General features: G+C 38.3%; 1 non-coding gene across 1 annotated transcript; it reads left to right on the plus strand.

The window, feature by feature from the left end:
• Positions 1-5,041: 5,041 nt before the first annotated feature.
• LOC127133490 (small nucleolar RNA R71) lies at positions 5,042-5,148 on the plus strand. The gene has a single exon (XR_007807461.1). It is a non-coding gene; the product is annotated as a small nucleolar RNA R71 (small nucleolar RNA).
• Positions 5,149-14,375: the final 9,227 nt, after the last annotated feature.

Below are 14,375 nucleotides of genomic sequence, written 5' to 3' on the forward strand. Positions count from 1 at the left end.
TTTAACATGTAATGTGTTACATGTTTTGCATGATTGATTTGATTTCTATCCGCTGCGTATTGTGCAAATGCTTTATGTTTTGAATTAATAAAAGAGCATGACAGTTATGTTGGTGAATGGTGTGAAGTGATTGTGTGACACCCTTAATTGCACCTTTACTCTGATATATATATATATATTTATTGTTTTAATTAAATATTTGGGGTATTTTAGAAGGGTGTTACAGAGCGGGCAGCTCTATGAGTCTGAGACTGTTCGAATAGTCTCTATTTTCAATATTATGATAGTGCTTTAATCGCTGCCCGTTTACTATAAAAGGTTCACTATTCCTACCTTTTATTTCTATCGCACCGCTTTTGAGGACTTTGGTGATCTCGAAAGGGCCGGACCACCTAGATTTGAGTTTTCCTGGAAAAAGTTTAAGTCTTGAATTGAATAGTAGCACTATGTCGCCGACATTAAACTCATTCCTAGAAATGCGTTTGTCATGCCATCTTTTGGTTCGCTCTTTGTAGATTCTGGCATTCTCGTAGGCGTCCAGTCTCAGCTCTTCTAATTCGTGGATGTCTAGAATCCGTTTCTCGCATGCGGAAGTATAGTTTATATTTAGGGTCTTAATTGCCTAATATGCTTTGTGTTCTAATTCCACAGGGAGGTGACATGATTTACCATAGACTAGTTTGAAGGGTGTGGTTCCTATCGGGGTTTTGTAAGCCATCCTATAGGCCCACAAAGTTTCGTTTAGTTTGGATGACCAATCTTTTCTGGATATTCCTACGGTATTCTCTAGAATTTATTTTATTTCTCGATTCGAGACTTCGACTTGCCCGTTAATTTGTGGATGATACGGTGTTGCTACGCGGTGTCGGACTCCATACTTCATAAGAAGTTTTCCAAAGATATTCGATATGAAATGGGAGCCACCGTCACTAACTACTAGTTTTTGCACACCGAATCTGGGAAAGATAATGTTCTTGAATAACTTAATCACTACTTGTGTGTCATTTGTCAGAGAGGTTACAGCCTCGATCCATTTTGAAACATAGTCGACAACAATGAGTATGTACTTATTACCAAAAGAAGCTGGGAATGGTCCCATGAAGTCAATCCCCCATACATCGAAGACTTTTACTTCTAAGATTCCTGTTTGTGGCATTTCATCACGTCTTGAGATGTTGTCAGTGCATTGGCACCGGTCGCATTTTATAACCGCGTTATGGACGTCTTTCCATAGAGTAGGCCAAAAGAGGCCTGATTACAGGATCTTAGTACAGGTCTTTGAGGTACTTGCATGCCCTCCATAGGGAGCGGAATGGCAATGAGAGATTATATCATCTATTTCATCCTCAGGAACACATCGACGGAAAATACCGTCGGTACCTCTTTTGAAAAGCAGAGGTTCATCCCAGTAGTATTGTTTCAGATCATGAAAGAATTTCTTCTTTTGTTGGTAAGATAGGTCCAGTGGAAGTACTCCTACAGCTAGGTAGTTGACAAAATCAGCATACCATGGCAGAGTTGCATTCATATGTATTTCTTCCATGGGTTCTTCTATTTCTGTATCGTTTAATGTTAGTTCAGACATATCGCTTTCCATTTGGGCTATGAGTCGTTCGTAAGGGAAATCATCATTAATTGGAATTTGTTCAGGTTTATTCCCTTCGATTCGTGATAAGTGGTCTACTACTACGTTTTCAGTACCTTTCTTATCTTTTATCTCTAAGTGAAATTCTTGTAAGAGCAGGATCCATCTTAAAAGTCTTGGTTTGGCATCCTTCTTACTTAGCAGATATCTAATAGCGGCGTGGTCGGTATAGATGATTATTTTCGCCCCTACTAGGTAGGAACAGAATTTGTCCAAGGCGAACACGACGGCTAGAAGTTCTTTTTCAGTGGTGGCGTAGTTCATTTGGGTTGGATCTAGTGTTCTACTTGCATAGTAAATAACATGAAGCTTTTTATCTTTTCTTTGTCCTAGTATTGCACCTACTGTGTAATCACTCACATCGCACATGATTTCAAAAGGTAATCTCCAGTCAGGTGGTTTGCATTATGGGTGCGGTGATTAAAGATGTTTTCAGTTGGTTGAACGTTGTTAAACATTTTTCATCAAATATGAAATCAGCGTCTTTCATTAATAAACCTGTAAGTGGCTTGGTAATTTTCGAGAAATCTTTAATGAAACGTCGGTAGAAACCGGCGTGTCCTAGAAAGCTTCGTATTTCTCGTATGGTTTACGAAGGTTGAAGGTTCTCTATGATTTTGATCTTAGCTTTATCTACTTCAATTCCTCTGTCAGATACTACGTGACCTAACACGATTCCTTGTTGAACCATGAAATGGCATTTCTCCCAGTTTAAAACAAGGTTTACTTTTACGCATCTTTCGAGTACCATTTCAAGGTTTGATAGACATCCTTCAAAACTCTGCCCACAAACAGAAAAATCGTCCATAAAGACTTTCATGATGTTGTTTATAAAATCGGCGAAGATTGCCATCATGCATCTTTGAAATGTTGCGGGAGCGTTGCATAGTCCAAATGGCATTCGTCGGTAAGCGAATGTACCATAAGGGCATGTGAAGGTAGTCTTTTCTTGGTCGTCAGGATGGATTGGGATTTGAAAGAATCCTGAATAACCGTCTAGATAACAGAAGTGAGAATGCTTAGCCAATCGTTCGAGCATTTGGTCAATGAAGGGTAGAGGAAAATGATCTTTCTGAGTGGCTCTGTTTAGTTTTCTATAGTCAATGCACATTCTACTTCCGGTCACAACTCTTTGTGCTATAGATTCGCCCTTCTCGTTCTTAACAACTGTAACACCCCCTTCTTGGGTACTACTTGAACGGGGCTAACCCATTGACTATCGGAGATCGGGTATATGATTCCAGCATCTAGTAGTTTCTTTACTTCATCCTTGACTACCGTACTTAGGATTGGGTTGATCCTTCTCTGGTGTTCTCTAGAGGTTTTACAATCTTCCTCCAGCATAATGTGATGCATACAGATAGAATGACTTATTCCTTTTAGATCAGCGATGTTATATCCTAACGCTGTTGGATATTTTCTTAGGACATCTAGTAATTTCTCAGTTTCCATCTGTCCCAAGTCAGCGTTGACTATTACTGGTCTTTTCAGTTCAGTGTCTAGGAATTCGTATCTTAGGTTCTTTGATAGTGCTTTTAATTCCAAGTCAGGTTTTTTTGGGCATGGCATGTGGTTGGGTGTAAGTGCTAAGCATTCGCTTAGACTTTCTTTTTGGTATGGTTCATGCCAATTATCGTCTTCAAAGATCGGAGGGATTTGGATTTTCATTATATCAGAGTATATGTTTTCTTGCATCTCCATCTCTCTCACGCACTCGTCTATGACATCAAGTAGATAACAGGTATCATCTATAAATGGCGTTTATAAGAATTGGGTTAAGATGAATTCAACCTTTTCCTCTCCAACTTCGAATGTTAGCTTACCTCTCTTTACGTCTATTATAGCTCCGACGGTAGCCAAGAATGGCCTTCCTAATATGATAGGTATACTGGCATCTTCTTTGATGTCCATGGTTATGAAGTCTGTAGGAATGTAAAATTGTCCTACACGTACTGGGACATTCTCTAGTATACCGACAGGATATTCGATTGAGCGGTCAGCTAATTGAACAAACATCTTGGTCGGTCTTAGTTCTCCCATACTGAGCCTTTTACAAATGGTTAAGGGCATTACACTAATGATGGCTCCTAGATTGCATAGAGCTTTGTCTATGACGAATTTTCCAAAGACACAGGGTATGGAAAAACTACCTGGGTCTTTTAGTTTATGAGGCATGTTATTCTGGATTATTGCGCTACACTCTGCAGTAAGTGTAACTGTTTCGTTATCCTCAATTTTTTTCTTACTGGATAGGATTTCCTTAAGAAATTTGGCATAGGAGGGCATTTGTGTGATGGCTTCTGTAAAGGGTATTGTAATGTTTAGTTGCTTCAGAAGTTCAACAAATTTCCTTAATTGACTCGCAGATTTAGAACTTTTGAGTCTTTGGGGATACGAAATGGGTGGTTTATAAGGAGGTGGAGGCACATAAGGTTTCTCTTTCTCTTCGGCCTCTCGGTATTATCTTTTGTTTCCTTTGGTTCATTCACCTGCTCAGTTGAGGTTTTATCTGGTTTTTGGTACATGGCAGGGTTTGGGAGTCTTGGATCTACGAGTCCGTCTACTTCTTTTCCACTCCTTAGTATAACGGTATTTGCATGTCCTTTTGGATTAGGTTGCGGCTGTCCAGGAAATGTTCCAGCTGGAGCGACTGTAGATGCTTGATGTTGAGCCACTTGTGAAATCTGTGTTTCAAGCATTTTATTGTGGGTGGCTAAGGCGTCTACTTTGCTCGCTAGTTGTTTGAGTTGCTCGCTAGTATGTATGTTTTGGTTCAAGAAGTCTTTGTTTGTCTGAGCTTGGGTAGCTATGAAGCTTTCCATCATTAATTCGAGATTTGACTTCCTAGGCATGTTAGGAGCATTATTAGCTGGCTTTTGATATCCAGGCGGAATAGCTGGTGCTTGGCCAGGTGCGTACAAGGCATTGTTATTCTTATACGAGAAATTAGGATGGTTTTTCCAACCTGGGTTGTAGGTATTCGAATAGGGATTTCCTTGCGTGTAATTCACTTGATCGGTTGGGACTCCTGCTAATATTTGACATTCTTGTGCAGTGTGTCCGGGGTTTCCACATAACTCACAGTTTGGAGTTACAGCAACCACGGTGGCTGCGGGTGGTATGCTCAAGTTATCTAATTTTTGGACAAGGGCATCTACCTTTGCATGAACATGGTCAAGGCTACTGATTTCGTACATTCCACCCTTCGTCTGGGACTTTTCTACTGGAGTTCTTTCACCTCCCCATTGGCAATGGTTTTGGGCCATGTTTTCAATGAGTTGATAGGCTTCGTTGTATGGCTTGTCCATAAGTGCACCGCCCGCGGCAGCATCTACTGTCAGTATTGTGTTATATAGAAGCCCATTGTAAAAGTTGTGAATGATCACCCAGTCTTCGAGACCGTGATGTAGACATATCCTCATCATGTCCTTGTATCTCTCCCACGCTTCGTAGAGAGATTCCACATCTTTTTGCCTAAATCCGTTGATTTGAGATCTCAGCATAGCAGTTTTGCTCGGCGGAAAATATCGGGATAAGAAAACGTTCTTCAGTTCTTCCCATGTTGTAACTGAGTTGGATGACAAGGATTACAACCAATCCCAAGCTCTGTCTCTTAGTGAGAAAGGAAAGAGGCGCAATCTTATCGCATCTTGAGATATACTATTCGCCTTTACAGTATCTGCGTACTGCACAAACTTGGTAAGGTGTTCATTAGGATTGTCCGTAGGATTTCCAGAAAATTGATGTTGTTGGACGGCTGATAATAGTGAGGTTTCAGCTCGAAATCGTTTCGATTGATAGCGGGGGCAGCAATGTTGTTGTGAGGTTCTTGTTGAGACGAGGTAGCGTAGAATTTAAGAGGACGACTCTGTGGTCCTTCTTCAGCCATGGTTGGTTTTTCTTCTAGTTTAGGAGGAGAGAAGATATCGGGAAAATCGTACTTTTGTTGATATTCGTGTATTCGGCGTCTTACGTATAAGAAACACTCTAATTCTGGGACTGGTGGTGCTAAGTTATCGCCTTGTGAGCAAGTACTTGGCATACAATCAGGGAAATAAGGGAGAGTAAATTAGTTTTTATTTTTACATTAGTCTATACCGTGCAACGAAAGAATCGCACTATTCGACTAAAACAGGTCCCCGGCAACGGCGCCAAAAACTTGATGCTTGTCGTGACTATATATAAAATATAGTCTATCGGGTACTTGACTGCAAGTGCACAGTCCAGTCGCTTTAGTTTTAAAAGATATCGATCCCACAGGAACCTATGGTCAAACTAGTGTTACTAACGTCACTATGTTTAGCTAAGGGAATTGATTAGTAGAAGTTCGGGGACAGAATAGTAAATCTAAGGGAAATTTAGTTTTAAGAAAGAATTGATGGAAGGAATCAGTATGCAACACATTAATTGTCAGGGATTCGATAAGTCACTGGTGAATAGTTTAAATGCCAAATATCTCTCAGTAGAAAATATTTATTTAAAAAGCTTTATCTCACACTTTCGTGATTGTTGATTCGGCCTATAGCTTTAAGTCAGAATGTACGCTCTCGCTGTCCCATTTGAAGTTAAAATTACTTTTTGAAAATAAATAAGTTCTAATTGCTTTTAAAGTGCTCTCCCTGTTTTAAAACTCAATGCCTAATTTTTACTATCCAACTCGAGCCTCACGCTCTCGCGATTGTTGGTTCTCACCTTAGTTAATTTCCCACTCTCGTGGCAAAACAGTATTAAATAGCTTCTCACACTTTTGTGATAAAGTTAATTAAATTCAAATTAAAAACTTCAGCCTAAAAGATTGTTTGAGAAAAAGAGTTTTCACCGATTATTATTAAATCCCATCTAATTAAATTGTTACATACCGATACCGGTAATTTAGCCGAACATGTTAAATAAGGCAAACACAGAGCATAAACAGATCAACATTGCGGCAAATATAATTATAATAATAATTGGGCAATAAAAATAATAATTCAATAAAAACCTGGCAATCGAAGTAACAGAGTATAGCGAATCTCGGAGTACTTGAGCAGTCCTCCACAAGTCGGTAGGCTTCTGCTTCTTCAATACAAATTGTTTACTAAAATTAAATATAGTGTAGTAGTTCCCCAGTGTAGGAAACTACTACTATGGCTAACTGGAAAAAGGGAAGGAAAAGAGAAAAAAGAAATTCTAAAAAGAATGACAAATGAACTAAGGCAACGGAAACAAAGTTGCTGAAAAGAAAATAAACTAAAAAGCTAGAATGCTGTAAAAATTAATTTCAGAGCGTAAGTGTAGATGTAGGCGTCCTCGTTTTTTCAACTTTGGTCCTTTATATATTGCTCTTTTAGGTCTTGGCGGTTGAGAAATTTAAGGAGGACTGGTTTGAATGAGGAATTTGGGGGAGTCATGTTGTTGGAGATATTTTAGGCACGTTTGGGTGCTTGTGATTGAGTGTTTCAAAGCGTAAATTCTGGCCGCGTGACGCTCGTCATGGGCCTGTGACGGTCGTCACAGGCTGGGTCGTGACGGTCGTCACATCAACAATTTCTGCATTCTGGTTTTCTGCTTTTTCCTGTGCTTTCTCGTCTGTTTCTTCTTCTTTTTCTTCCTTTTCTTCATTTTTCTCATTAATGCTTGGAGATTTAAATACCTGCAAAAACAACTCGAATACTTGCGGAATAATCGGAGTATTAATAAAAATGGTATGATCTTTGAGTGTAAATCAAGGCAAATATCTGATGTATTTTCGCGTTATCATATAACAACACCATCCGCATTGGTCATGGTTATTTCCATAGGACCATCTTGGATGACTTTCCATACCTTCCTATCAATATAGTTGATATGGATACGCATACAATCTTTCTAATAATTGTATTTTTCACCAGTAAAAATCGGCGCTCTATTATACGCCCCTTTAGGATCATTACTCATTTTCTAAAAAGTTATATGCGAGCACTAGATGAACCGGTGCTCGTGATACCACTTGTTAGACGATAGTACCGATCTAGAAGAGGGGTTGAATAGATCAGTATTTAAAATTTAACATTTTTTTAAAAGTTGTTTTTAAAGGTTGCGAAAGCTCCCTAGACCACAATCGTCTAAACCGTCCGTTAGTGGAAAGATCGGATATACGTGAAACCAAATGGAATAACTAAGATAGAGATAATCAACCATTATCTTAATCAATCGATTAATTACCCCAATCATTGATTAATTATCACTAATGATTAGAAAAAACACAATAAGAGAACAAGTAAAATATTGATAGACTTGTGTGAGGTTAATTTTATCAAACACTTGGTGTGCACTCCACACCAAGTCTCAATTTCACTCAAATTGAATGTGCATAATTTTACTTAGTTGCAATAAAAGTGATTGCACCAATTTATCGAACAACTTCTATGCATAACAATTAAGCGAGATTAATTTTACTCTTAATTTCACACAAGACTCAATTTCTGTAGAATTTAAAGAGTTAAGAGAAAGAGAGAACAACACCAGATTTGTTTAGGCAGTTCCCCTTTCATCCTCGCTTAGGATACATCTGTCCCCAATTCTAAATCTAGAATTGAGATATTTATTAACAAGTTGCAAAGTTAATACAAGAGAAGAAATGATCACCACCAACCAAGCCCAAGTGTTGTTACATATCCTATTCATTTCTCTCCCCTTGATTCGAGTTGAACCAAGTCCTACAAGCGTTCTGAACAAACCTCCAGTTGTAGCCACCTTATTGCAAGAACTCCACATTCTCCAAACTCTAGCTCGACTGATTTCGATCGGATCTGCGTGAAACCTCCGGTTGTAGCTACCTTATTGCAAGAACTCCATGTTCTCCAAGATTATAGCTCGACCGACTTCAATCGTAAGACGCTTGAATCCTAACATTTCTTCACAATCCTCCGGTTACCGTTACTTGTTTGAGCGAATCCACCATTCTTTAAACCTTTCACTCGGCTGAATCTATGAAGCAAATATTAATGCAAAAACCTCCAATTATTGGAGGACAAAACCCCAATGGGTTTATTCAAGAAAAACCCATTCAAAACCTCTACCCAAACTAAGATTACACAATCCTATTTGGAAGTTATCACCACAATAATGCACAATGATCAATAAAAATTATTATGTGTAGTTGTTGAGAAATGCAATGAAGAATGAAGATAAATAGGAACTTTAATGTATATCTTTCACTTTTCTTGTTGAATGTTGAAGAAGAGACTCTAGAATATATATATACTATATTATATATATATATAATATATATATATATATATATAATATATATTATAATATATATATATAATATATATATAATATATATATATATATATATATATATATATATATATATATATAATATATATATATATATATATTATATGATGCATGGACAAAGTAACAGACATAACATAATAATTTTGCAAACATACACAACAAAAAATTGAGTACCAACAGCGACCACTCGACCTGTTAACACATGTCATCAGTGTGTTCAGACCCGAGACAAAACTACTCAAGTGAAGCAGGCGATGAGTCGACTCAAACAGGGGATGAGTCGACTCAAACAGGGTTTTTCCAGAGTTGAGTTGACCTATGACTCGACCTGTTCAGACCCGTGGCAACATGGTTCAAATGAAACAAGCAATGAGTCGACTCAAACAGGGGATGAGTCGACTCAAACAGGTTTTTCCAGAGTTGAGTCGACTTATAACTCGACCTGTTCAGACCCGAGAGTTACATAGAATGAGATATGCATAAATGAGTCGACCGCTCCAAGTCATGAGTCAACTCAAAGTTGGATTGGGTCGACCTATGACTCGACCCTTTCAGACCCGAGAGTTAAACAAAATGGGATATGCATAAATGAGTCGACCGCTCCAAGTCATGAGTCGACTCACAGTTCAACCACTCCAAGTCATGAGTCAACTCAAAGTTCTTAAACTGTCAAAAATGAGTTTTTGAGATGTATTTTGGTCAATCAAACCATTCTCTTATAAACCTAATGTACCAACGATGATCAAATGCATTATTTACATCTATGATATGCTCCTATATGCATGGATACATTGAACTTATACTTTCATGTTAGAGGATGAATGCATTCTATGATATGATGACGCCGTCCAAAGTACACATTAAGAGCAACTAAAAATAATTGACATCATTAAAACAAATACTAAGAATCTTTGTCCTCACATAAACTACACCGTAAATACTCATATCAAAAATGTCAGTTAGAATGCTATTGATGATTAATATTCTAAAGTCATTCGTTAGCTTATCAATGTGGCTATAGGAAGGAGTACTAATTTTCAATGTAATTGAATAAAAAACCAATATAATTAACTTGTGAGATTTATTGAAGGGTTAAGTGAAACTTATTTTATATATTTGATTGAGTTGTAGGAATGTTTAAAAGATATATTTAAGTGAATGCTTTAAAAAATATAAATATGATGAATGTGAATGCTTAAAAAATTATAAAATAATATAATGAATATATTTTTTACTATATTTTTTTAAAATCTCACATGATTAAAACAATTGGCAAATTTACCGAGATAACCCAGTTTTTCGAAGAAATTCCCAAAATAACCCACTTTTCAAAAAAAATCCCAATCTACCCCACTTTTAGGAGGAGGCGCCAATTGGATTGGCGACCCCTCTTAAAAATTACAAGGAGGCGCCAATTGGATTGGCTAGGGCACCTGCCCTAGCCAATCCAATTGGCGCCTATGTGTATTTTTTAAGAGGGGGCGCCAATCCAATTGGCGGCTCCCTTAAAAAAGCCTCAAATGAAAAAACTTCCAACATGAAAGTTGTATATCTTTTCAAGACAATGAATTTGGATATAAATTTTGCATCATTTGGATTTTTTATGAGAAAGTTATGGGCAGTTGAAGTTGGACTTCTGAGTTTTTCAACTGTTATCTGACCTATAATGTCTTGCATTATTTCATGTGTTTCTTTTAGAGTTATGAAATTTTGTCCAACATAACATTTGAAGTAGACATATTAAATTTTCCAATGCACTTGGTCCCACCTCAAAATAATTAAAAATGAGTGAGTTAGGTTCCTGCGAACTTGACCTAAAATTAGGGTTTCAACTGTAATCTGACCTATAATGTCTTGCATTATTTCATGTGTTTCTTTTAGAGTTATGAAATTTTGTCCAACATAACATTTGAATTAGACATCTTAAATTTTCTAATGCACTTGGTCCCACCTCAAAATAATTAAAAATGAGTGAGTTAGGTCCCTGCGAAGTTGACCTAAAATTAGGGTTTCTGTCAAAATGATCTATAATGTTTTGAAATGAATGATGAGCTTCCAAGTTTCAAATGGATTTTTGATGAACATGAAAGTTGTTCATATGGCGACTGTTGTTAAAACTTGAATGGAGGCGCCAATTGGATTGGCTAGGGCAGGTGCCCTAGGCTAGGGTAGATGCCCTAGCCAATCCAATTGGCGCCTATGTGTATGTTTTAAAAGGAGGCGTCAACTCAATTGGCGAGTCCCTCATAAAATGCCTTTTTTGTCTTATAAATAGATGCGTTGTGTGACCTATTGTTCCACAACTCATATAATCATTTGGCTATCATGTTTGGTGTTCGTCGCCGATACGGTAAGGTGATTTATGCGAGAGACAAACCTCAATTGCTGATGCTGTTTTGGAACATCACCACGTTAGATCAACTGAAGAGGGAGCTGGTTCAATGGTTAGACGGGAAAATACCAGAAGGGGAAAAAATCAGAAGTATTGAGAGACTTGACAGTATCTTTGGTTGGGTGCGAATGAAGACTGATAAGGATGCTAGGGAAATGATGTTTGGTCGAGACGACATTAATTTGATTGTTGTAATCAGTTAGAATTATTTATGTTTTCAGATGTTTTGTACTGATGTTGGTTATGAAACTCGTTGTAACAAGAACTTAATGATATATATTGATTGATTGTTACAGAAATACAATGTTACAAAAAGCATAAGATCAAGATAAAATGTTACAAAAAGCTTAAGGTCTAGATAAAATGTTACAAAAATCTTAAGATCTAGATGATGCTCCTTGATTGGGACAGTTGTTTTTGTTGTGTCCTGGTTGACGACAGATACTACATAATCTTATCATTTTATCTGTGGAATCCATCTCTGTTCTGATTCGTGTGCTGTTTGGCCTTCCTTTCTTCTTTCTACGCATCTCTTCATTGTGCCAAACAATATCTCCTTCATATGGAGGCCAGTAATCCTCCATTGGTAGTACTGAAAAGCTTTGACTATATACATTCATGATGGTGTTTGCCTTGTACACATCAGATAAATGGGTGTAAGCGTCTTGACGAGTATAAGCGCATGCTGCAATGACATGGGAGCAAGGTATGCGGAAGGCCTGAAATTTTCCACAATCGCACCAACTTCTGTGTAGTTTAACCGTGTAGGCTAAGTTTGGTCTCCCGTCGCTGTTGCCCATTGTTTCCTGGACGCTGAAATTTTGTCTTTGACGGTCAAACACTGTTACAGCGTGTGTCGTAGCTTTGATGCTCTCCTCTTTCATGACCTTCATGCAACACTCACTGAATACTTGTCCAGACATTAACACTGCACTCCATCTTTCACCTCTGGTTGCGAACATAGAAGCCAACCTATAATAGGTTGATCTTACCAAGGCGGTTATCGGCAGGTTTCGAATTCCTTTGAAAACCCCGTTCATGCATTCCACAATGTTTGTTGTCATGTGGCCCCATCGACGACCACCGTCAAATGCTCTTGTCCACTGCTCTACTGGGATGTTATTTATCCATCTCCCCGCGTCTTCATTAGACAGACGAATCTCATCACGATAATATTGAAAAGACGGTTGAGTTAAAGCATACCCAGCATTCACCACCTTCTTGCGAAGATTCTTATCTTTTATAGCACGCATGAAGTTTTGTGCAATGTGTTTGATACAGTAGACATGTGTAGAAGGAGGATCATGCCATCCGTTGTCATGGTTGTTGTAGGCACTTTCGATGGCAGCATGTCTATCAGAAATCAAACATAGATTGGCTTGTGGAGCGACATGCGTTCTGAGATGTCGAAGAAAGAAACCCCATCCACCAGCCGTTTCACCTTCAATAAGAGCAAAGGCAATGGGAAATACATTGTTGTTACCGTCTTGTGCAACTGCCATGAGCAACGTACCCTTGTATTTTCCGTATAACCAAGTGCCATCAATTTGTAGGAGAGGTTTGCAGAAAGCGAAACCTCTGATGCACGGGTCAAATGCCCAAAAGAGACGGTGAAATATTCTATTACCTGTAGCACAGGTTCCGTCTGGCATCATTGCTGGCACTGTCTCCAGAATTGCCACAGTTCCTGGGACATAAGTTTTTAGTGCCCATAAAAACCGTGGTAATTCCTTGAATGAGTCCTCCCAGTTTCCGAAAACCTGCTCAACAGCCTTTGTCCTCGCAATCCATGCTTTCTTGTAAGATGGAGTATAATTATATGTTGTTCGGATATGGGATATAATTATACTCACCTTCACTGATGGGTCTTTATTTACCAATGGCAGAATGTCTCGACATATCAAAGCTGTGCTCAGTTTACAGTGATCTTGTTCAACGGTTGTTGCGACGCAATTGTGTGGTGGGTCTATTGAAGCGATCTCCCAAGAGTCATTTTTCTTCTTGTAAGATGCAGCCAAACGAAATTTACAAAGCATGTTACGACATTCGATAACATACCTTCTAGAATCAGTGCGTTTCACCGTAAAGTCAGCAAAGTTGTTCATGTGGTATTTTTTGATTGCCAAGACACATTCCTCTTTGGTACGAAACATGTCTCCCACCTTTAATTCGCCTACTGGTCTCGGATACGGATTATAGAAGACACTGTCGGACATTTCATCGTCGTTAAGAGCCATATTTGTCATATGTTGAGGAGGAATATAGGCATGAGTAGAAGGTATTGGTGGTGGTTGAGCCTCATCTTCATCGTCGTTATTCAGGATGTGATCAACCTGTATCTCAGTCTCCTCTTCTTCTTCATCAATAACGTCGACCTCTACTTCTGCTTCTGGGTTAAGTTCATCTGACCATTGTGCATCATCTGCAGCATCTCCACCAGCTAGATCCTGATCTGTTAGTTGAGACTGTTGAGACGGTATACATGGCTGTAGAGTAATGTACAACTCGATACAATCCATGCCTGAATGTTCATGACTAAGAAACATGCTTTCAACATCTTCATCGTCTTGTATCTTTAGGGGGAAAAACTTGCATTGACCATTCTCAAAAAATATAGGATTCTGATATGTCATCTTTGACACATTACCTGATGCTATGAAGGATTGTATTCTTTTTTTGAAATGCAAAAAGGTTGCATTTCTCTTCATCGTGACTCTAATGGTATCAGTGTTTTTAAAACAAAAACCATGAATCTCAGACTCAAAAGTTTCACCGTTGCAGTGAACGTTGATACTGTATAATGATGAAGATGACATTTTGGAGATGAAAACTATTTTGCAAGTGCAGATGAATGTGAGTGAAGATGCTAAGTATTTTGCAGATGATAAGTATTAATGTGAGTGAAGATGAATGTGAGTGAAGATGAAAAGGATTTTGCAAGTGCAGATGAATGTGATAGTAAGACACTTAAATAGATGATATCAGTGTCTCACATTGAAGCTAGTCTGAGATACCGTGTCAAGCATGCAAGTAATTTCAGAGATGAGGTGTCTGTCATGCAAGACAGTGTGACCT

This window comes from Lathyrus oleraceus, chromosome 3, assembly GCF_024323335.1.
Source record: "Lathyrus oleraceus cultivar Zhongwan6 chromosome 3, CAAS_Psat_ZW6_1.0, whole genome shotgun sequence".
In the NCBI taxonomy this organism is placed as follows: domain Eukaryota; kingdom Viridiplantae; phylum Streptophyta; class Magnoliopsida; order Fabales; family Fabaceae; genus Lathyrus; species Lathyrus oleraceus.